We start from the raw sequence: 24,831 nt of genomic DNA, 5'->3' as shown, positions 1-24,831 counted from the left end.
GATGCTTAGGGCTAATCCTGCGTTGAGCAGGGGGTTGGACTAGATGGCCTGTATGGCCCCTTCCAACTCTATGATTCTATGATTCTATGATTCTATGAACCATATGTGGGAGGGTCCCTGTGACTCTGATGTCTTTAGTTTGCCCAGGATCAGTTCTATACCCTTCTGAACTTCCTGAACCTGTACATGTCAAAATGATACCAGGAAAGTGATTTCTGGGGAAATGACAGTCATTTCTTCAGGTGGCAATTCTCACCAAAGCTGGAGGGCAGGTAGAGAAGAGTTTGCTGGAGATTCTGCATGAGGTCATTGTCTCAAGCTTGCACAGAATCTATTCTATAAGGTCATGAACCTCATGAACTGAACCAGTTCATTTGGCTGTTAAAAGTTTGTGATGGTTTGCAAACCAGGCACACCACTAACCAAATTTCATTTTCTCAGTTCATGGCCATCCCTAACTGTGATGCAGCAACCAACCCTGTGACCAGACCATCATCACTCGCTAGGTCAGAACTAAGCAGGAACTGCATGGGCTTAGTTCAGCTTTCTCCTGAGGAACTGTCTATGTGGAACATTTATGGACAGTTAAAGAGCCAGTCTTCCTCCTACTCCTTGCAGCTAACTGCTCTGAACTCTGCTGCAGTGATAAATCATAGTGACTCTTGTCTTTCAGCACCAGTAAGAACCTGGAAATCATGTGAGAGTTGGTTATCTATCCTCTGATCTCGAGCTCACAGGCGGTCCACTCCCTCCTCAAATTGGATCATGTGTTAAACTGTCCCACCTAGAAGGGTGTGGTTGCTTAAGGTTACCTTCCTTTCTGGAAATAGTAATTAAGTATCTTTAATCTCTCTCTCTTTCTAGCTAGGATACTGCACAAGGATGCATAGCAGAGGTCAATTTTAGTTCATGCCATTCCTGGAGCAGTGCGATTACTTGCACAGCGCCCTGAATGTTTCCAGCTTTAGTTCATGTACTTAGGAAGGATCACTATGCAAACATCATAACATAGGCATCACTGGCATGGTAAATTACATGATCCACCCTGTTTATACTGGACCAGGATGGGTTGGCACTGCTCATGTTATTAGACCCCTCAACAGTATTCAACACAGTTGACCATGAACTTCTAGCTTGCCACCTCACCAATGCCAGGATTAGAGGGACTGCCCTTCAGTGGCTGATCTCTTTTCTCTGGGATTGTGGACAGAGGGTTGCAATAGAAGAGAGTTCATCAAGCCACCACCACCTTGCATGTGGAGTCCCTCAGGGAACAGTTCTCTCTCCAATCCTGTTCAATATCTTTATGCATCCTCTTGCCCAACTGGTGTGGAGGTTTGGCCTGCACTGTGTCCACTATGCTCATGACACCAGCTTTTTCTTCTGATGGATGACCACCCTGATTCACCCCCAGAAATATTAGACAGCTGCCTGGAAGCAGTGGTGTGGTAGCTCAAGCAGAGTCATCTGAAGCTCAACCCTGTGGCTGGGCAGGAAGGGTAAAAGCGAGAAAGTGTGCCTACCCAACCTAGACAGTGTGCAGCCCACTCTGCCAGGAACCCAGGCATGATTCTCGATGCCTCAGTGGAGGCTCAGGCTGGCATTTTATCACCTTCATCAAGTCAAACTACTAGCGCCCTACTTGGCCCTGGAACATTTAGTTACAGTGATTCACATGATGGTCACCTCCAAACTGAACTTATGCAACTTGATCTACACAGGCCTGCCCTTAACCTTGATCCAGAAATTACAGCTGGTCTAGAATGCAGTGCCAGGTTACTCACAGAAACACCAGGGAGGTCCCACATTCAGCCCATCCTCCAACAGCTGCACTGGCTTACCTTTAAGGTCATACATAGTCTGAGCCCAGTCTTCCTGAGGGACCACCTCTCTGCCTATACCCCTCAAAGAGCCTTCACTCCACTCTACCAACTTCCTGGTGATCCCTGGTCCCAAGGAAGCCTGCTTGACCTCAACCAGGGCTAGAGCTTTCTCCCTCCTGCCCCATCTGGTGGAATGAGGTCCCAGAGGATATCAGGACCCTAATGGAACTTGAACAGCTCTGTAGGGCGTGCAAAAGGGAGCTCCTCTGCCAGGCATTTGGTTGAGGTTGACCTGAACCAACCACCTCCCATTGGCCCCTGAGCCTTCCTCCCATGGAATCCACTGCTGATTCGTCCAACCGACAGGGCCATCAGTATGTTGTAGTTGATTTAATGTTCTCACCACTGTTCTACTGTTCTATTATATTGTTCTACTGTTATCACTGTATTGTTTACAAATACTGAGTTATCTGTATTATTCCCTGTTTTATGTAAACTGCCATGAGCTTCAGGGGAGGGCGGTATATAAATATAATAAATAAATTCAAAAATATTACCCTCTGAAGCCTATAGGAAATGTGGGCATTAATGTCCAAGCAATTTCACAAGAAGACAGCCTACCCTGTTAATATGTTCATAAGTAGGCTTAACAGCTTCCAGGTGGGGCTTGTAAATCTTCTGGGATTACAACTGATCTCCAAACGACAGAGATCAGTTTCCCCAGAGGAAGTGGTAGCTTAAGGCAGGGGTAGTCAACCTGTGGTCCTCCAGATGTTCATGGACTACAATTCCCACGAGCCCCTGCCAGCAACCTGCCAGCAACTGCTGGTAGGGGCTCATGGGAATTGTAGTCCATGAACATCTGGAGGACAACAGGTTGACTACTCCTGGCTTAGGGGGTCCAACTCTATGACATCATATTTCCACTGAGGTCTGCCCTCTTTCCAAGCTCCACCTTCCCTAGACTGCACCCTCCCAATCTCCAGGAATTCACCAGCCCACATGGGTCAACCATATCATGCAAAGTATTTGAAGAAGTCAAAAGAAACTGAATGAAATGAAATGCCAGATGGCAATTTAAAGATGATCACTTCTTTAAGGTGACACAGAAGTAAACTTTGATAAATGGCCTGTATGGCCCCTTCCAACTCTATGATTCTAAATACATCCAGTTCTCATTTGCATTAACAAAATGTATTGATTACTTTTTGCTTTCAGTGGTCCTACTTTCCAGTCATGAGCCTCTTGTGGCGCAGAGTGGTAAGGCAGCCGTCTGAAAGCTTTGCCTATAAGGCTGGGAGTTCAATCCCAGCAGCCGGCTCAAGGTTGACTCAGCCTTCCATCCTTCCGAGGTCGGTAAAATGAGTACCCAGCTTGCTGGGGGGTAAACGGTCATGACTGGGGAAGGCACTGGCAAACCACCCCGTATTGAGTCTGCCATGAAAACGCTAGAGGGCGTCACCCCAAGGGTCAGACATGACTCGGTGCTTGCACAGGGGATACCTTTACCTTTACCTTACTTTCCAGTCATATTCTACTTCTGCATTTAGTAAATACATCTACTGAGAAAAGCTCAATCAGGTATACGTACAAACAGTTTTCATTTGCATGCCATATAGTTTGGCATTATGATTGGCACACTGAGTAGGGTTCTGTTTGGATGGCAAAACATTGAAACCCTATCTTACTTTAGAAAGAAAAAAAAAACACTCTACCCACTTTGTTGTGCAGATATAAGGGGAAAAGCATATCTCTACAAAAGCTTACTTTTTTTAAAAAGCTGGGAATTTAGAGAACTGGGTATAGTGCTATAGGAATATATCAATTGTGGCTTTTTAAAAATGTAAAAGCCCCCCACTGACACATGGAGAAATGGCTGCCAGGGAGTGGGCCAAGGAAAATATGGATAAGCTTGCTATGTGGATATACCATTATTCCTGTGCTGTATTAATACAAACCCGTTCCTATATGGAAATCATTTTTGTTCCATGTTTTGAAATTGATGTAGTGAATGGCCAACGAAGATTAGGCAAAATTCTTGTTGGATAACAAAGGAAGACTGCTCAAAGTAGTCTGCTCAGCTACCTTGGTGCAGAGATGTGTTCTGAAGTTACACATTTTTTAGGTGTGTGGATCTTATGTGGATCAGGACTACAGTGTATAGGGAGAGGAGTTTGGATCTTCCTCCCTTGTTTTTCCCCCCAATATGAAACATCCCCTGGGTATACTATTTGCCCTATTCATGTACTGGTATTGCTTCCCATCCCAGCCTCACTACCCTCTCCCTCTAGCCTGTTTCAGTTCAGGAAAATGGTATGGGTGAGAAGGTCTAAATCCCTTCTGTCTGCACACCGAAGTCCTGATCTGAACAGGCCCTTTGAGGCCAGAACACACCTCTCTGCACCCAACGTAGGGATCTCTCCTAGGTAAATGTAATGGATACTTAGACCATCTTCAGAAGTACAAGGGAAATACCCTCAACTCACCATTCCTATTTTCTCCACTCTTTCCCAGTTTCTCCCTGTTATGTGCCAGGTGAACGCTAGTAGCAGATGTTTCTTCTTCTAGTCCAGATTGTATAAATAGTAGCAGTAGCAGCCTGCTCAGTGTTGCTGCTAATAAGATTCCAGGGGCTGAGAAGAATAGGAACATTCTGTTTGGGGCTGGTACAGAGGGTCATGGCTGTGCCATCACACTATGGCAATAAATGGACCCACCCTCCTTCTTGGGCTTTTGCTTGATTGGGATGAATGACCCCCCCTTCTTTTTTGTAAACCACCCACCAGTGGCAGCCATGAACTGCAGCACTCATTGCTATATGGACTGCTACAGAAGGTAACTTCACTATTGGCCATTTTTTAATGTGGAACACATCTTCTGGTGCGCCACCTGGGACAGACATGACGTCCATAGTCCTGCCCCAGGGAGTGCGTCAGAAGAGGCAGGGAGGGAGGAATGAAGGAAGAGAGGGAGGTGGCTGGTGGAGGAGGAGTCCAGGGTGCTGGATGCAAGGCTGCCGCAGGATGAGGCATTGCCCTTGAGACCTCTGGGGGCCAGGGCTCAGGCCATGTGGCTTCTGGAGCCCAGCCCACTTCCCTCCAGGCCTTCAGTGGTTGTGTCACAGGCTGCACAGCTTCTGGAGGCTGGGCCGCTGCCCTCCACACCTCTGGTGGTCAGGATGGAGGCCGAAGGGCTCCCTTCAGACCTCTGGGGGTCGGGGTGGAGGCCATGCAGCTTACGGAGGCCAGCCTGCTGCCCTCCATGCCTTTGGGGGCTGGGGCACAGGCTGCCCTCTGGACCTCTGGGGTGTGGGCCCGCAATGCCAGTGCAAGCCCAGGTGCTGCCCTCCAGTCTGGCAGAGGCCAGCGCCCTCCTGGCACAAGAGGTAAGGAAAGAGGGGGGAGGGGGAGGGGGGAGGAATCTGTGTTTGTGTGTGTGTGTGTGTGTGTGTGTGTGTGAGAGAGAGAGAGAGAGAGAGAGAGAGAGAGAGATGGGGGGAGGGGAAAGGAGATGAATCAAAGAGCTCTGGAGCAGATATGTGTTCCACATACCTGTGAGAGTCTGTGTGTCACTTATTTTTTTCTTACAGTAACTTAGCATCAATGTAATTATCCACCCTTTGGGGTATTTGTACAATGTGCAAGTAACCTTCTAACAAGCTTTAAGGAATTCAGAAGTTGTGAGATTTCATCATTTTGATATAATCATATAATATTATCCATCCCTTTGTTAAACCTATCTGCATCTTGTCCAAAAGGACTGTTGTTTTCTCTCGGAGGAAGGACCAGCTGCACTGACATTTGACTGTGCCTGACTTTAATCAGTAACCCTTCAGTAATGCTTACGTTACCGAGATTTCGCCCACTGATACATTATGGATTTGCATAATGTATTCCACCAAGTTCAACTGAGTACAATGGTGGTACTGAGTACAGTGTTAGATAACAACACAGGGGCACAAAAGAAAGAGTGTGAGCGACAAACACACACTAATATTCGTCCAAAGACCAGTTTCAATTCTAGTGGTAGCTGAAAAGAAATAACATTTAACAAACAGAAATGTTTGCTGAAAGTCTGGAATATTGCTGGTTAATTATGTAACATCCTTGTAATGCAGACTGAATATCAGCTCTGGAAACCAGGCAAAATATGTGTGCCCGACTGTCCTTTTACGAAGGTCAACTCAGCCCAAGTATTAATTGTTTGAGAGCTGCTATGCCAAACATTATTGCAATGGGAATGTCACGTACATGTCAAACTACATCTTGCAGAGAGATTGAGTTTGGGAAGAATGGAAATTAACAAACCTTTTGGACATTGCTAAGGATTCAAATGGAGCCACACATCAACTCAGACTGAAAACATTTATTTTTTTCTTAGCACACTGATTTGTGCCTTTTAGGTACGTGTACCTAAAACACAGACTGGTCTATTGATTTCAATCCTTGACACTTCAAAACACAGCAAAAATCCTAAAAGAATATCACCTTTCTGGCATGCAATTGTGCCCTTCACTGATAATAATGCTAATTGCTTATGCTAGCAGTCACCCTCCCTCCCTGCGACCGTGATGAAATACAAACATTGTTCTCTTCAAGCTCCAAACTTATATCACACAAAACATGGCTCGTAGTAAAGAAGGATGATACACATCTGTGGTTATCCAGGTTATTCTTTTTGCCTCAGAATGCCTGCAATGAAATACTTGCTATATATGCCATGCAATATTTAACATTTATGCATCCAGCTGCTGTCCTTCATGGGTCATCTATCCTTATTGCTCACCAGCTTAATGAGATAGTGGCCATAACAGCAGGACATTTAAAATTTTATTTGCCACAGGATTCATACCACATGTTTTAACTGAAATGCAAGGATCTGAATGTGACTCCTGTGCTAGTCTGGGTCACTGCCCATGTGATCCAAGTGGTCACTTAGCATGCTTCAATCTGGCAACTGTGGCAGTATGCTAATGGGGCTCACCTTCCTTCAATCTTGCAGTGGTATAGAAGGAGGTATCAGGCATGGCTAGTGCTCATTATGCATCTCACAGAAGTGTCACTGTTGCTCAGATGGGGGGGGGGATGGACTCCAGAGGGAATGTGACTGGCTTTGAAGTTGGTCTTTCGCCAACCTCTACTTTAGGAAGACAACAAAAATTGAGTCCAATAGCACCTTTAAGACCAACAAAGATTTATTCAAGGTGCATGTAATATTGTGGTCACCTACATTGTGGTTGTGTATGGCATTGCTGAGTCCAGCATGTTCAGCTGAATACCTAAGGCAAGTCTGAAACCGAAATGTACTTGCATTAAGTGGAGCTCCAAGAAGTGGAGCTGAGCGATGGCCACACAGTTCTGCCAGATGGGTGCTTCTTGGTGAATTGTTTTTTGACTATTTTCTTTCCTGGATAGACAACAGATGTATTCATATATTAGAGGATGCAATCTACTACTACCAGTAGAATGTGACTTCCCATAAGATGGCAATCTTTGCTTGTTACCAATTTCTGTGCAATACAGGAATCTGACTCTACAGTGTGTTAATCAGACTATAAGCCACACGATAGCTTTGTTTTAGTGTCCCTCCTAGAGATACGAGCTGCAAATAATTCTGGTCTTGACACAGTGCGCCTTATGGAATGATAAGAATCAAAATGGCTCAACAAGACAGATCTTTAGAATAGCAGGAAAAAGCAGTGTGCTCCCTTTAAATACTCCCCACATACCTTTGCAGGCAAAGCTTTGCTTGTGAAGGTGGAGGGTTGCATCTTGAAAGTTCTAACACGTCCAGGTGTGGGCAGGGCTCTGCCTGGAGGCTTTGGAACATTCAACACATTATCAGAAGTACAGTGTGCCCCATTATATATATATATATCTACTTGACAATTTTGGAGAGAATAATTGCATGCACTCTTCCTCAGACTAAATGAACAACCATCATAAGTGTAGAGATATAAGGCAAAATGGGGAAGGCACTGGCAAACCACTCCGTATTGAGTCTGCCATGAAAACGCTAGAGGGCATCACCCCAAGGGTCAGACATGACCTGGTGCTTGCACTGGGGATACTTTTACCTTTACCTATAAGGCAAAAGTACTTTTTTATTGTGCTACTTCAGACCAACACGGCTACCCACTCAAATCTAATTTACAAAGAGGCAATGAGTGTCATGTATACTCCTCAGGGTCTCCTGAAACTGTACTACCAAAGTGACTCCTCTCTTGTGTTGCTGCTGACATTGCTTGGATATAGGACAGGTGGTATATAGTAGTGGTCCCCAACCTTTTTCAGGCTGGGGACTGGTGTCAGAATGGAGGGCGATTGCGTGGCCCTGCTTCCCTCCCCCCCCCCCCCCCACAGTAAGAAGCTTGCCGGGCCACAAGCTTGTGGCCTGGTAAGTTTCTTACTGCGGGGGGGGGCGGGGAGAGGGAGCCGCGGCCCAGTGCCAGTTTGGGGACCACCGGTATACAGGACATACTTGGGCACCAAAGTACCTTGAGTTACCCCTGTTCCATTTATTTTGTCAAAGGGCAGAAAGGTTCTTGTACCAGATTTCTCCCATGCTTTTATGTCATGGAAAAAAAAGGGTTCTTCATGTAACTGTATTCCAGGTTTTTTCAATCAGGGTTTTACAAAAATCTGGGGCTTCTTGACAGCTCTGAAAGGGTTTCCTGAATGGTTTAGAGTTAATTAATTATTAAATATTTTTAAAATTTGTTAAATGTTTATCGGGTGATATGACTATACATGGTCATGTTGACCCACCCGTCCCTCCCAAAATGGGCCTGGACGGGGTGGGAAGGGGAGGGGCTCAGATGAGTGTGTGCACAGCTATGCTTCCCAATCATATTCAGCATGATCACTCTAATTCTGGGAGTTCTGAAAACCTGAAGAATGTTTCAGGGGTTTCTCAATTGTAAAAAAGTTGAGAAGGGCTGTTCTATTTTATTCACATTTATATGAAAGTTGCATTGGTTGAACTTTCAAGTCATGGACTTATGGCAAAATGACAGGGAAATACAACTCCTGAAGCCATCCTGATGGTTCTTAAGGTTAGTAGTGTTAGGTACCCCACAACCACATGGTTTCTTCAGCTAGCCACAAAAAGTGTATTGTATTGGCTAAGACTGTGGGCTGGCCATGTAGCATTGCTAGATTCCGCCGCCGCCACCCCTGGCTGGGGATCCCCCACTACCAGGCTCTGCCCCACAGACACCAAGCTGGCTAGCAGGAGACTTACCAGGAAAAAGAGCAAGGCCCAAGTCATTCCAGTGTCACACAGGAAATGATGTCATCACACCAGCAGCATCCAGGCTATGCTCTGGTATCTAGACAAAAACTCTATGGTAGAAACCATTTTTACCATAGAGGGTTTTTTAACCAAATACTAGAAAATCATCACTTTCTGTGAGATGTCAGCAATGTGACCTGGATTTGTCTCACTGTGACCCACCAGATTTGGACCCTTGTAAGTCTCAGTTTTCAAAAATCTCAGTGATATTATAAATTACTTCTCTTTTTCTTTACCCTTGCTTCTGTACTTTTGAAACAAAGCTATTACTCTGTGACTATTATTACATTAAACTATTTTGCCTTTTTGCTGTCAAATTGCAGCCAACATGCCATGTCCATAGGATTTTCAAGGCAAGAAACATTCAGAGATGTTTTGCATGGCCTATGCATAACAAACCTGATATTCTTTGGTGGTCTTCCATCCAAAAACTGACTATGACTGATCCTGCTTAGCTTCTGAAATCTGATGAAATAGGGTTAACCAATCCAGGTCAGGACTACCTCTTTAGCCAGTCACAATAGGTGAGGCAACACAACCAATGGTATTGAAATGTGATGCTTTGAAACAGTAACGTGATTATTTGGGTATTGATGGCACGCCCAGGGAAAATATTTTCTTGGCAATTTTTGAGAGAATAATTGCTTCTCTAGCAGAATCGCCTGTGATACCACCCAGGATTCTTGCTTAGCTAGAACGACAACATCTTTAAGAAAGTTTAAGTTGATAGGGCACTTTGTCAAAGTTTAAATAAAGACATTTAAAATTGGTATATGTGAAATGATGGGAAGCTACTGATGCTTGTTCTTCCCCTTCATCTGAAAAAAAATGAAACAAATAAAGGAAAGAACAGCAACCCTAAACATACACTAGCAGTAAAGTTTGATGTACAAAAATGCATTGGGCTCTTGATTGGCCGTGCTCTCTTTCAATATTCCCCCCAGCCTGCTAAGGTAGGAAGGAAGTATTGAAAGGGACTGTGGGCTGCTTACCATGTGATCATGACAGCCGTAGGCTACATTTCACAGGTTATAGTCCATTAGCTGTAACACAGGGGGTGGGTAATCCCTTTAAAGACAGCCAAATTCCCCCTTCTGTAATGCAGTTGATGCTGAGAGTCCTGCAGCTGTCATGATCTGTTGTAATGAGGCAGTGTGCTTCCCTTTAAGTACTCCCCCTACATACCTTTAAGTACGCCCCCTACATACCTTTACAGGCAAAGCTTTGCTTGTGAAGGTGGAGAGTTGCATCTTGAAAGTTCCAACACCTCTAGTTGCTGGCAGGGCTCTACCTGGAGGATTTGGAACATTCAACACATTGTCAGCAGTGAGCCCCATATATATTATATATAAATCAATAGCTCTCACTGATACCTACCATTTGCCTGCTTTTTAGAATGGATTGACTTGGGCCAAAGGATTCTTGTGTCAGGTTTCTCCATTCCACCGCTTGTAAAAGACAAATGGGACCTAATTGTTAGAGTATGTCTGGGAAGATCTGATCAAAAGATCCAATAATTTCAATGTGATTTCCCATAAGATGGCAATCTTTGTTTGCTACCAATTTCTGTGTAAAACAGGAATCTGACTCTACAGCGTGTTAAACAGATCATAAGCTACGCAATAGCTTTGTTTTAGTGTCCCTCCTAGAGATACGAGATACAAAGAATTCTGGTCTTGACACAGTGGAATGATAAGAATCAAAAGGGCTCAACAAGACAGATCTTCAGAATAGCAAGACAATTTTTGGCGTTGCATTTGAGACATGTATTTTGAAATTGTGGAATGTGGGGAAAGACAACTTGAAAATGTAAATCTCTTTCATAGTGTGTGTGTGTGCTTTTAATGTCACAAGATCATTGGATGCTAAATCTGGTTTTCCCTTCTCCTTTGCAGAGATGAATGCTTTGTGCTATTTTTACTGCTAAGGCTATCGTCTTCCTAGAGCACCTGAATGAACAGAGAAGGACAAAGGTATCATTCTGAAGGGCGTAGCAGGAAGCAGTGAAGTAGCAGTGGGATCTTTTATTCAGTTGATTCAGTGTCTTTTCAGATCAAATGATAGGAGGTAGATCTGTCAGCAGCTTTGAAACTTCATCTTTATTGTGCCAAGGCAGGTAGGTTGAGTGGCATACCTGTTCTGACTTTTGGTCAATGAAACTCTTGAGCCTCATCAGCAGGGAAACACTGCAGGTTACAAGTGAACCATATTCACTCAGCTCTACCTGAGTCTAAGAGATTAATGCTAAGTGCTTTGGTGTGCAGTTAGCAATCAGGTAATCAGATGCATTTATTTATTTATCTATCTATCTATCTATCTATCTATCTATCTATCTATCTATCTATCTATCTATCTATCTATCTATCTATCTATCTATCTATCTATCTATCTATCTATCTATCTATCTATCTATCTATCTATCATACTTATATACCGCCCTCCCCAGAGGCTCAGGGCGGTTTACATAAGAACAAGGAACAATACATAAAACAGTCTATAAAAACATGTGAATAACCTTATAATAATAACTAATAGTTGCAACCAGATAACAGTGTAACAGTACAATATAACAATACAACAATGTAACAGTACAAACAGGTCCAGGGTTTATTGGTGGAATTCTGAGGGGGGCGGGGGGGAGCAGGGGCCCTTCGGTCGCTGTTGATTATGTCTGGTCTCAGTCAAATGCCTGGCGGAAGAGCTCCTTCTTGCAGGCCCTGCAGAACTGTTTAAGCTCCGTCAGGGCCCTGATCTCATCCAGGAGCTCGTTCCACCAGGTGGGGGCCAGAACAGAGAATGCTCTGGCTCTGGTCGAGACCAGACAGACTTCTTTAGGACCAGGGATCCTTAGCTGGTTGGTGGCAGTGGAGCGCAGAGCTCTTTGGGGGGCATAGGCGGGGAGGCGATCCCTCAGGTACACTGGGTCCTGACCGTGTATGGCCTTGAAGGCAATTACCAGAACCTTTAGTCTGATCCAGAATTCAATTGGTAACCTTGCAGCTGGTGGAGAATAGGCCAGATGTGAGACCTCCACGGTGTTGCCGTGAGGATCCTGGCTGCTGCATTTTGAACCAGTTGTAGTTTCCGGGTCAGGGCTGAGGGCAGGCCTGCATAAAGCGAGTTACAAAAGCCCAGTCTAGAGGTGACCGTCGCATGGATCACTGTGGCTAGGTGTTCCGGGGCCAGGTAGGGCGCTAGTAGTTTGGCTTGGCGGAGATGGTAGAATGCCAGCCGCGCTATCTTTGTGATCTGGGCCTCCATTGTGAGGGAGGCGTCCAGAATCACACCTAGATTCCTGGCGGAGTGAGCCGTAGAGAGCTGCACACCAACCAGGGTAGGCAGGCGCGCTTCCTCACATGGGCCCTTCCTACCCAGCCACAGGACCTCCATCTTTGAAGGATTGAGCTTCAGATGACTCTGCTTGAGCCATCTTGTCACTGTTTCCAGGCAGCTGGCTAATGCTTCTGGGGGAGAGTCAGGGCGGCCATCAATCAGGAGGAAGAGCTGCTAATTTCACAAGCTAATGAAGGTATTGACAATAAAGAGGACAGGAATAATTTATACCTGCATACAGGGGTGTCTCAGTAATTCTGGTACCATGGACAAAAGTTTAGGATGATGCCCCAGAATTGCTATACCTCCCAGAGAGTCCAACTCAAGCCTAGAAAATTCCTGGAAATTTAGGGGGGGGGGGTGAAACAGCGAATATCACTGGGCTGGAAAGCAATGTTAAGCATGAACCAAATATGGAAAGATAAGGATATCAGCCTTAATACAAAGTGCCAGCTAGTCAATGCCATTGTCTTCCCCATAACAAGCTATGAATGCGAAAGCTGGACCCTGAAGAAAGTAGACAGGAGGAGAATAGATGCTTTCGAATTATGGTGTTTGAGACGAATGCTGCGAATACCAAGGACAGCCAAAGTTACCAATGAGTTTTAGAGAGGAGCAAACCAACAATGTCATTAGAAGGCAGGATATTACGGTAAAGCTTTGGACACATCATGTGATCAGACTCGTTAGAATAATCATTAATGCTCAGCATAGTCAGCAGCAAAAGGACACGTGATCGTCAAAGGATCTGCTGGCTCGACATGATCAAAACCAATACAGGGATGACCATAAACCAACTAAAAGTAGCAGTCATTGACAGAGATGCATGGCGGAAACTTTCCTATAGAATCGCCAAGGGTCAGACACAACTGAACAGATTACATCATCATCATCATCATGTCTGTGGAAGAGGAAACTGGAGAGGGATTTCACTTATAATGCATGGTGTACCTAGAGATCCCAGCCTCCAGGTGGTACCTGGGGATCCCCCAGAATTACAGCTTATATCTAGTCTAGAGAGACCAATTCTCCTGCACAAAACTGATGCATTGGGGGTGGAATCTATGGTATTGTATGCCACTGAAGTCCCTGTCCTCCCCAGGTACCCCCCTACCCAAAAATTCTAGGAGTTTCCCAATCTGGAGTTGGCAACCACAAATGGCTGGGGTGGGGGAGAGCTGGCAAATTATACCATACACTCATACCTCTGAAACTGCATTACAGGATATGTAGTCCATAATTCTGGGAGAGTTCCAGGACAGACTTGGAAGTTTGCATACTTTCTGTTACCACATTGACAGGGCCAAGCAAGGGGTTGCCACACTCAGTGCAAGATGTTTAGGAAACCAGCTACCAGAACTCCAGATAAGGCAGATGGTAGAAGGCTGCTCTTCTTCTTCCTCCCTCCTCTGGGAGGTGGGTTCATGGGCACTTGCCCCCTCCCCTGAGTGACTAGCCCAGGGTCATTGCCCCTGTTGCCTGTTGGCCAAGATCACCCCTAGTTGCATAGCTTTCTGACATGGCCTGCTACAAAAATCAAATGGGTAGCCGTGTTGGTCTGAAGTAGCACAATAAAATCAGTCCAGGAGCACCTTTAAGACCAACAAAGATTTATTCAAGGCGTGAGCTTTTGAGTGCAAGTGCTTGAATAAATCTTTGTTGGTCTTAAAGGCGCTACTGGACTCTGATTTTATTGTACAAAAATAAAAAAAGTCCACAGGATCATGAGAAGATTTAAAACTGTAACAGAAACTTAGTCACTAAAATTCACACAACTAAAACTCCAGGCCACAACAGTTTAACCTAAGTAGGCTGTGAAACATGCCCTTTGATCAATATTTTAACATGCAGCGAGACAATGATGTAAAAAATCTCAACACAGAAAAAAAATCTTTCCTGGGAAATGAATGGGGAAGCAGTTCGAGAATTAATATAAACATTCCTAAAATGTTGGGCAGGCAATGTTTGTGCAGACCCTGCAACTGAGTGACCTTCCACAATTGTACAGACATTCTTACCAAAACGGAACACTGAGTGGATTCACAAAGCTCCAAGAAGCAATAAAAAATTTAGCATCCCACTTATCGTGTAGGCCCTGCACACCTACAGGATCCATATAATTTGCATTGCTGCTGATAGTGGCCCTTTCAGTTTAGGTATCTAGTTTAAGGATCGGTAGACAATTAACAATTGATAACCAGCTCAGATAGCTCACCTGATCTCCCTCTTTTTGAGGCATATTCCCTTGTCTCAACTCGCTCTCTTGGCTACAGCGAACAATAACTCTAAATCAAAAACCGAGACAGCAAGGCTGACGTATGAAACGCGGCATTCATTTGCAAGGAGTCCTTCCATATTCAAATTTTCTAACTATGATTTTAAACTGCAGCTGTTCCAAAAACATTTGTGAAAGTGCTGCAGCATAGACAGATTTTAATAATTAAGAAGGGAAAAAATTACTATAGTATAATGAAACCTGGGAAGAACGAAGCATGCAGAATTAGAATTTGATTTCTGTGTGGCTTCAGAAATTGATGTTTGACTTCTTGTTTTGAAGCCTCTCCCATCTGTTATGCAGACTCATGATAAAGCAGCCATGTAATCGATGTCACTTTTTAGTGCCACTGAATAAGTCCCTTAGTATTTAACACATGCAGCCAAAATAATTTTCAGATTTGGATAAGCCAGTGATTTCCATTATCTGGGCCAGCCTTTCTCAACTTTTTACTGTTGAGAAACCTCTGAAGCATTCTTCAGGCCCATCATGGTCCATTTTGGGAGGGGTGTGTGAGCTGACATGATCGTATATGGTCATCTCTCTTGATATTTAAAAATATTTTAAATATATTAAATATTAACTCCCACCCATCCGGGAAACCCATCCAGGGCTATCAACCTGGATTCGTGAAACCCTGATCTGGGTTTATGTGGGATACAATGATAAAATCCCCATTGAGCCACGAAACTAACAGGAGAGCCTCCATCTCGAAACGTTATATCCCTTTTCACATAATCTAGGGTAAAGTTGCAGGAGATCCCTGTTAAGCATTCAGATGCAGGTGGAAATGTATACTTAAGCTGTGTGTTCAGTTGTTGATCCTCTGGCTGTACTGGTCTTTAGCTAATGCATCCCGTTCAGGGAAGGAAGAAGGTATAATCCTGCTTCCCCACCACATGCTCAGTGTGCATATAATTGATAAATGGAAATGATTTTGTGAGAGTAAATATAATAAAAACAGTAAAGCTCTTTGCAAACTAAATGTTTTTGTAACACACAATGACTACTAATGGCCAGATTTCTCTACCTACACTTCCTAAGCAAATAAGAGTCAGCTATATTGCTGTTAGAGTTAGCAGGGCTTCTTTGGCTACCAGAGGGGGATGGGGAGGTTAGGGTTGCCAGATCCATATTGGAAAATTTCTAGAGATTTGGTGATGGAGCTCTGTAATGTAGAGGTCAGTTGTATTTCTGGGGGATCCCCAGGTCCAGCTGGGCTGTCATCCCTACCTGCAATCCAGAATTTCACATGGTGTTCTTTCTGCTGAGCATTACCTAGCTCTACTTCCTTTTGTCTCCTAACACAAGAGTTGGAGGAGGGAACACCCTTGGAATCAGTTCTTTTATTGGTTAGGCCCTGTGACCAGTCCTAGAATCCATTTCTACCTAAAGGCTAATCAGAAGACTCTGTTGGGTATCTATGGATGCTCTACTGGCTCCTGGCCTTTTATGCATCTCCAAATAATCTTGTAATAGCTCCTGATTTGTCCTGAACTTCCCTGCAGAGTCAAAGCTAGAAATGCTTGGACATTGCCCTCATGTCCAACTCGAGCTCTTACTCTACTTATGTCTGTACTGTGTTCTCTGACATTATAATGAGGCTTATACATTTCTGGTTACCATTTGTTCAAGATTATGTTACCTTTGCACCTCATTGGAAGGTGGTGGTCTTGAAATTTCTGACTATCAATGAGATACAATTCCTAGGGCCAGGGAGTATGTCTATGGTAGGGGTGTTGTTTCACATATTTTGTAATAATCATTTTTGTACTTGTCCCATTCAAATACAAAACATTTGAAGAATCCTGACCTGGCATTCCTCGGTCGTCCTTGGTTCAACTCCTGTCTTTTCTTGTCTCTCAAGCATAAAGGGTTGAAAAAGACTAAATTTACTCTTTCAGAAGGGAATTTTCCTGCCTCCCTCCAGCCACATCATCCAACTGATCTCCATGAATTGCAACATCTGGGGAATAAAGAAGCCTAAATAATAATGCGAAGAGAGTCTGCATCAGCAAGCAATCGGTAGAAATTGCCAATTTCAATTGGATCCCACCCAATTTTTTTTTAACCAGTATATAAAGGGGATGTTCTCCCAAATGGAATTTCTTCAATGACTACACATCTTAGTACATACTTGGGGATCCTTGTTTCTAAGTTCTAAATCAATGACTCAGCTTTCTCCCTTTGCTACAGTAGTCCGCACACAGAGCTAGTGGGTCCTCTGTCCCTCAAGTTCCCTTGTGCATTAAACTCTGTAATTCAGGCCACAATGCATAGCACTAAATCAGAACACAGGAGAGAGCCAGTGTTGTGTAGTGGTTAAGAGGATCAAACTAGTATCTGTGACACTCAGGTTCAAATCCTCACCTGTACCAAGGAAGCTAATTGGGCAGCCTTGGGCAAGACAGCCTGTCTCAGCCTAACCTATTCAGAAGGTTGGTTTGAAAATAAAATGGAGGAGGTGAGAACTATGTAGCCAGTTTGAGTCCTCACAGGGGAGAAAGTAGGGGGAGGCGGGGTATAAATATAAATATAAATATAAATATATACTGAATTACTACTTCCACACTACATTCTGTGCGAGCTACAAAGCCCTTCTGTATGCTGGAGAACAACATGAGGTCTTTACATTATGTATGCAATGAGAGTTTTGTGCTTCTCAGAAATACGTTATCTCTTTTCCATTTGCTACCATAGCATACAGGGAGAAGTGGCTGCATCTTCCCTTCCTGGCCATTCTTGCATCTTCAGATCATCCCATGGAGCCACTACTGTAGGCTGAATTGTGCAGCTAATGTTCAAAGTAACATGATTTTTACAGTCTAGAAGCTTAGAGATTGCTTGAAAATGAGAATGCTGAGCAAATTAAACTGGATGATTTCAGCTGTGTCTCTTTTTACCAAAGATGAAAATAGGGTTGCACCTACCTGTAACTGTTGTTCATTGTGAGGTCTTCTGTGCAGTCACACAGAAGATGATGACAGATTGCCTTATCTGTTCCAGTGGCATGAAGGGGAACTGAGGGGAGAGTGCTAAACCCACATCATGTGACTTTGGGTGGGAAAGTCACCCTCTGAGAGGGTGGGGATGAACACACTTAGGAACTTCTAGAATTTAAATCCCCAAAGTTTCTAAAGCCTCATTTCCCTCTTCTAGTTCATCTTAGCTTTTCCTGAAATCTTCCTTAACTTCTCCCATTTTGCCGTTTCTATTTCTTCTTCCCATCCTATAAGCCAACCTACATTTTCCTCTCTGTCTTCTGCTATCCCCGCCCCACAGCTTCTCCTTAGGAAAATTATGGCACAGTTGTTTGGTGGTCGCCACTGGACCAGACTCACTTGTATGGTAGGTAGGACTTGTGAGAAAGCACCACATTCCCCCTATATACCTTTCCTTGTAATATTTCCTCTTTCCTTCTTGTCAGCTCACATATCTTCCCATTCCCTTTTTCTCATTCTCAGCCATTCACCAACTTGGTTTGTGGCCCCACAAACCCTGTTGAAAAGGTTCTGATATGGCTTGTGCAGTCCCTTTAAAAGCTGTTTTGGGCTGTCTTGTGCCATCCCTTTAAAAGCGTAGAGGTTTTAAGGGGTGTGGCATGGAACAGAAAGCATGGGTTTAAAAGGACTCCAAGGGCGGTTATGCATTCACAGTTTTTCATTGAAGTCCAATCACTAACACTGTTAAATCACCCCCTTTTAAAATGCCCCCTTTTAAAATGTGCTTTTTTTTTTTTTGCATACCATAGTTGATCAAAGTAATGGATTCTGTATTTGAGCAAGCTTCCCCAAGTGAGAGAGTACATCATGGGCTTTCTGTTTAGTCATTGGTGTAAGACAGCTCAGGGAAGGAGACAGAAAACACAGTAATGTCATAAACAGCGTCCCTGGAGCGGCTTACAGGAAAGAATCGTGGTAAAGCACGTTTACAATACTGCAAGGAAACTATACAAAAAATGCCATGAGGGGTGAGTGCAATGCATAATTAAAAAATACTCCAATGAGTTTTCCATGGTGACGCCACAACCACATGGAGAATCAAAAAATGACTTTTTTTGCAAACTTTTTGTGAGTTTACCTGTTATGTGCAACCAACCCAAGTCTATTTAAACCCTTGCTTTCTATTCTATATACGAACTGCTATGTACTAACTTACAAATTCATGGAAGTTCATGACAGTAGGCCCTGCACCCATCATAAACTTAAGTTCACAAACCATGAACACGGCAAAATTCATGATGAATTTTATTTTGTAGTTCAGTGCATGCCCATCCCTAATTATTAGATATATATTACATATATAGATATATGATAATGAGGTACACACATATATACAATCTTCCTTTTAGACTTCCAGATTCTGTCAACCCACTTTAAAGGTCAAGGCGAGCATGAAACCAGGCACTGGGAATGAGCAACATCACAATACTCTTTATTCAAACATTTGTACTGAAGGAAACATATAATAGTTCTCATTGTCTGTACGTTGTGCGACCCTTCTTGGACAATTGTACCCTTTCTTTCCATGGGCTTTCACTAATGTTATTGTTTGTTTGTTTTTCAGTACCTAAACCTAGGTTCTTCCTCACCATTAACACTCTATGACATAAGAAGGGCTGGTTCTTTTCAGTACCTGAAGGGGCCCCAAAGCAGCTTACAGACACCTTTCTTTTCCTGTCCTCACAACAGACACCCTGTGAAGTCGGTGGGGTTAAGAGAGCTCTAAGAGAACTGCTATGTGGGAAGATATCTAAGAGAACTGTGACTAGCCTAAGATCAACCAGCTGGCTGCATATGGAGGAGTGAGGAATCAAACCCAGTTCTCCAGATTAGAATCCACCTCTTTTTAATCAATACACCACACTGGCTCTCAAGGTGATCTTATCTGTATATTGCATTCATGTAGAATTCCTATGGCAAAAAGAAATATTATTTTACATATCAACCAAAACCGTGCTACAATTAAAGACTCTCCAACCAATGACACTTTTATTTCTTTAAAGGAAATGCCCAGCATTCATCCATTCTTATTTAAAAGAAACTTTTCTGTAGTTATCTGAATATCTCTTTGACAAACAGTAGCTGCATGGTCAACATTAGTAATAACTTTCTGAGCTTTCAGTTCACAGTGCTGCTATTTCCTTTTTAGGAAGACAACTAAGGATGCTATGTACTTGAAGACTTCTGACTGATTCCTTTAAATATTTATTAACAGGGCTACTACCCCTAAAATCAGAGCAGCAAAAGTCCTAGAATTCTGCATAAATTCAGGACTCTGTGTGTATGTTAAAATTAATTTTGGAAAAGTTAGGAAAAGTTGAAGAATTCTCAGCAACCCATCTAAAGGAGTAGGTGGTGGTGCTGGAAATTACAATGCGACTTATAGGCCACGTCTAATTACTGAGAGACATCTACCCAAATCTGCTGGTTGGAAACTTTCAAAAAGTGATGATGCAACACAATCTGCAAAGGTTCAAGTAAAATGCTCTGGAAAGAACTCTCTGGAATGGAGGCAGGAAAGGGTTCTCAGAACTCCCTATAGTCGGAAGCCTTTATATGAATACACTTGTGAGAAAAAACAGTGTAGACTGTCCAGTCTCAAAGTAGCACATCATACATGCCACTACATAATAATTTTTCAAGTGTTAGTAAGTACTATTGATCCCACCATTGTCTTTACAGCAGCAGAAAGGAATAAAAGACTCTAGTCATGGGATGACTCAACCATACCTTATCAACTGCCCAACAGTTAGATGGCAACAATGAAAGTCAGGTCACATTCCTTACAGTTTAACTCAGTAAGAGAGAGCTATGGTAAAGTGTACATAGAATATTTCCAGAGTATCAACATATGCCACTGAACATATAAGACGCTGAACCCAAAATTTCACAGGTAATTTAGTTCCAGGTTTTTTTTTTTTAATCTCCCCCCTCCCCCCATGTAGTGCTGATGTTATGGTAAATCTTGCCAATAGATTCCAGAGACAGTACTGGTTGGATGAAAAGTCAATAGACAAAAGCTTAATTCATACAAGACAGAAGCATTGTTGGCAGGCAGTATGGCTAACCGAGGGTTAGATATTTAACTTGTTCTAGATGGGCTTGCACTTTCCCCAAAAGGATCAGATGTGCAAAGGTGCTATAAGACTGAGCTTTACGAAAATGTTTGAGTAGGACCTCTATCTTGAAGCTTTCTCATCAAGTTTGGTCACTATGCTAGGAGTAATAATCCCTGGGACATTTTGCCACAGTTGCCCATGTCTTAATAGACTGCAGTATTTTCATTACTGTAACTTCAGAATATAGAAGTTTGCCTGTTATTAACTAGGAATGAAAAAAAACACTTTGATTACAGAGTTGCAATAGCCGTCATTGTGTTTCCAAGCGCAATTCAAAGTGCTGGCTTTGACATATAAAGACAAAGAGCCTCAGAACTAAATTGCTGAAGGACAACCTACATGATTGATAAGATTGTCAACTGAGGTCCTACTCCAGGTGCCCCTATCTTCAAAAGTGGCAGATGGCAAACAGGAATAGGACTTTCTCATTTGTAAGATTTCATCACTATACCTATTTGTCAGGTATCTGTCTTCTTGTTGCCATTCAGGTTCTAGGTTAAAACTGTTCTTTTTTGCTTAAGCACTGAATGTCCTTCAGTTGCTTTTTGCTTAAGCATTCAGTGGCCTTCAGTGAAAGGCAGTCCAGCAACTTCTGCAAGGAGAGACTGCACGAGGAAGGGAAGTTTTTCTCATGTTCTTACTATCTAAGTTGCTGGAGAACTCAGGGATGGGCATGAACCAGCTCACAAAGCAAAATTCAAGATGAACTTGGACCAGTTTGGGGAAGATACAATCCCTGAACATTTATAGAACTTTGGTCTGTTCAGTTTGGCTCTTTGGGGTTGTTTGGTCTGTCTCTGAGGGCTCAGCTGTCTCAGGTTCCCTCACACCATCTCTCTAAATGGGCTGCGGGAGGGAACCCGAGACAACTGGGCCAGCAGAAAAGAGGGGGTAAAAGGCCTCCTGGGAGGCACTTCATCCCCATATCTAACCCTCTCATTTTGCTCCCTCCTTTGGGAGGGTAAAATGCCTGACAGTCCTTTAAACCTAATAGCAGAGTGGGAGAATCTTTGGTTTAAATGTCTGGCCATCATTTAGCCCTCCCATTTTGCTTCACACAGCTTTGAAGGGGGGGGGGGATAAAACCAGAGGGTTAAATAAAATCCATTCCTGGGTGATTGCCCCCTCTTTCTCCTGGCTCCTACTTGCCATGGCCAGGAGAAAGGGAGAAGGGAAGCTCTTTTCTGGGTGATCCCCTCCTTTGTCTTGAAGAAATGGAGAAGGGGAGCCAGACAATCCCTGCCCTTCTACTGTGTCCTGAAGTTGCCATGCCAGCTTGGTCCATGTGAGGGTGGTTCAATTTTGAGTTTGGACTGTGGGCTATGGGCTGGCACAGCCTCTGAACTGAACCTCCCACTTTTGGGAGGTCAATGCCCATCTCTAGTTGTAGTATTTCCTTCATATTGCTGGCTCCAAGATGACCCTGAAGATTAACAGTGCTCTGTTTGCATCAGTGCTACTCTGATACCCATACTACCGTCCATCACTCTATCACTACTATTCTTTTATTCTTACCCTATTATTCCCACTATCGCTCCTCTTATGACCAAGAGGCACCTTGCAAAATTCTTTCCCTCTCCCCATCAAAATGGTCTCGGCTGTCTGGGTCACATGTGTTTTCTGAGGCCCTACATAAAATAAAATGGCTTACAAAACTGCCTGTGCATCCGCTGAATGTCAGAGCCTCAGTTCTGTGAGAGAACCTGGAATCACTGAAATCCATCTCCTGAAGGCATAAAAGCCTGGATAATTAACTTTTGCTAGTTATAATTCTTGAATCATTAACCTGGAGGGAAGAAAAAACCTTTTAACAGAATAAAGAAGCTGTACTCTGCATTAGAGAGGTGCAAATAAGCTGGCCTTTTATTGAGGGTGGTTCTGTTTGGAAAACAAATTCTGCCATTCGGTAGACGACTGTTTTCAGTTTAACAAACAACGTGTATCTCATTTCATCTGAAAAAACCTAGCTGAAGCAGTGAAAACAATGTTTAGGCTTTCTAACTTAGTCTATTTCTAGCTTCATTTCAACTTTTTATGCAGGCTTTAAGATCTGCCCATTTTGCCCTCACTATGTGTTTTCCTTTAATTAATATAAATATAACACATACTACGGGTTTGGTCCAGCTAACTTTTCTACTGATGAAAAAAGGAGGAGAGTGTATTCTTTGACCATCCAAAACTCTGTGCCAGGAATCATGGCTAAAATTCATGTGTGACTTGGTCAAGGAAGGATCCAACCCTAGATCTAGATCCAACCCTAGATCTGCAATATATTACTATTATTAATAGCTGGGAATCATAATATCAGCTAGATTATTGGTTCCATTCCAGTTGAAACTGAGACAAATAATCCAAATTTAATCTTCGGCAGGATAAAATGGTGCTGTCTAAATTTTGGGGTTTACTTTGAGACTCTACCTTTCTAGTTGTTACCAGTCATGCCCTTAGGTGCTCTCACATCATCTCTCTCACCTTGTTCAGAACATTTTAAAAGTTGCTTGATCATTGTACAGGCGCACCATTCCAATCACATGCAACTTTGAACATTGGCAGCTGTTGCAATTAAAAAAAAATGATGGCATACAAGCAAATGCAGAATGGCTCCAAGCTAGGCATCTCCTTGAATTTGAATAGGTATCCTAGCGACCTTATGCAATGCTCTCATATCATTGCAGAATAAAAGTTGCAGGTTATAAATTATAATTTTTAAATAAGCTCATCGCACCTTCATGGGTGCAATGTCTGTCTTCCCAGACAATTCTGTGTTCCCAGTTTGCTACAACAAAACTCTGCCTGATTGATTCCCAGTTCCTGACCTAGCACAACCCAGTAGGGCAGCACGCTAAGGAACAAAGTAAGCATGATGACAGCAGATCCATGAATTGGATACCATGAAGTTTGCACATAAGAGTGTAACTCTTTGCCAGCCAGGGCTACTCTTCCATGTGGGGGGAGGCATTGCCAGCTGACACCGTTACCTGGTACCTTGAAGCCTGAAAAAATATTTCCTGCTCTACACAAACACCCTTTCCCAGCACTCCTGCTCCACACACATTCCCTTACCCAGCAGCATCCCAGCAGAATGTTGGTGCTGAAGCATGTAGAATTTCCTGAAGAAGAAACAACATAGCCAGGGAGAGCTTCAGTGAGGAGGGGTGGCCATTGCCTGTACCTTCCTCTTCCATCAATAGAAATTGTATTGTTGCCAGCCTGGTTCTTAATCAAATTTTAGTGATGAGGAAATGTAGAACTGTGGCATATCCTGATGTTACAGAGCACAGCTCAAATCATATATCATATTAACTTGCTTGGTCATTAACTGTTTGCTGTTCCAGTCAATTATCAGTTATGATTACTTCAGACTACTCCATAGACTGGTGTCTTTTAATATACCATCAGATGGTTCTAATATAGTAGACATTCCAGTTGTCTGAATAAATTTCTTTTGTATAAAAGAACCTGTTCCAGATTCCCAGCATCAAAATGAGAGTTCTTACTGTAAGTGCTAACCATGTGCTCAGTGCAGATTTCCAGAAGTTTCTGTGTAAGAATCAGCTTTCATCAGTAACTTGGCATTATTAGTTTTTCTCGATCCTTACGACTCATCTATTGAGATCTCAAGTGGGAGTTTGAGAAGTAGAAATAATGGATTACCGGTTCATAAAAGCTGATCATCCATAATAGTCTACACAGATGGTTTATGTGCACTGTTGAGTGAACAAGTCTAAACAGGTCTACTCAGAATTCTACTCGGGGCTATTTAATAGTACTTACTCCCAGATAAATTATTTTAGCATTATACTGTAAATCAATTATCTGATCCTTTTACAGTACACATGACTGAAATTGATTGCAATATCTAAAACTTATTGTTTCTCAACTATGGATATTACCACTATTTATTCATATCATTTAATTTAGGCAAAAACTTAAGCATAAAATGTGGTAATTAAACCAGGCATTGTTAGTGAAGGAGCAGACAATAT

At 43.1% G+C, this 24,831-nt stretch overlaps 1 long non-coding RNA gene across 1 annotated transcript; it reads left to right on the top strand.

Moving 5' to 3' along the window:
- Positions 1–571: 571 nt before the first annotated feature.
- LOC143820031 (uncharacterized) lies at positions 572–16,775 on the top strand. The gene is made up of 3 exons (XR_013225210.1): positions 572–697; positions 11,012–11,089; positions 16,629–16,775. It is a non-coding gene; the product is annotated as an uncharacterized LOC143820031 (long non-coding RNA).
- Positions 16,776–24,831: the final 8,056 nt, after the last annotated feature.

Source organism: Paroedura picta, chromosome 10 (genome assembly GCF_049243985.1).
Source record: "Paroedura picta isolate Pp20150507F chromosome 10, Ppicta_v3.0, whole genome shotgun sequence".
Taxonomy (NCBI): Eukaryota; Metazoa; Chordata; class Lepidosauria; order Squamata; family Gekkonidae; genus Paroedura; species Paroedura picta.
This window is presented reverse-complemented; position numbering and strand designations above follow the sequence as displayed.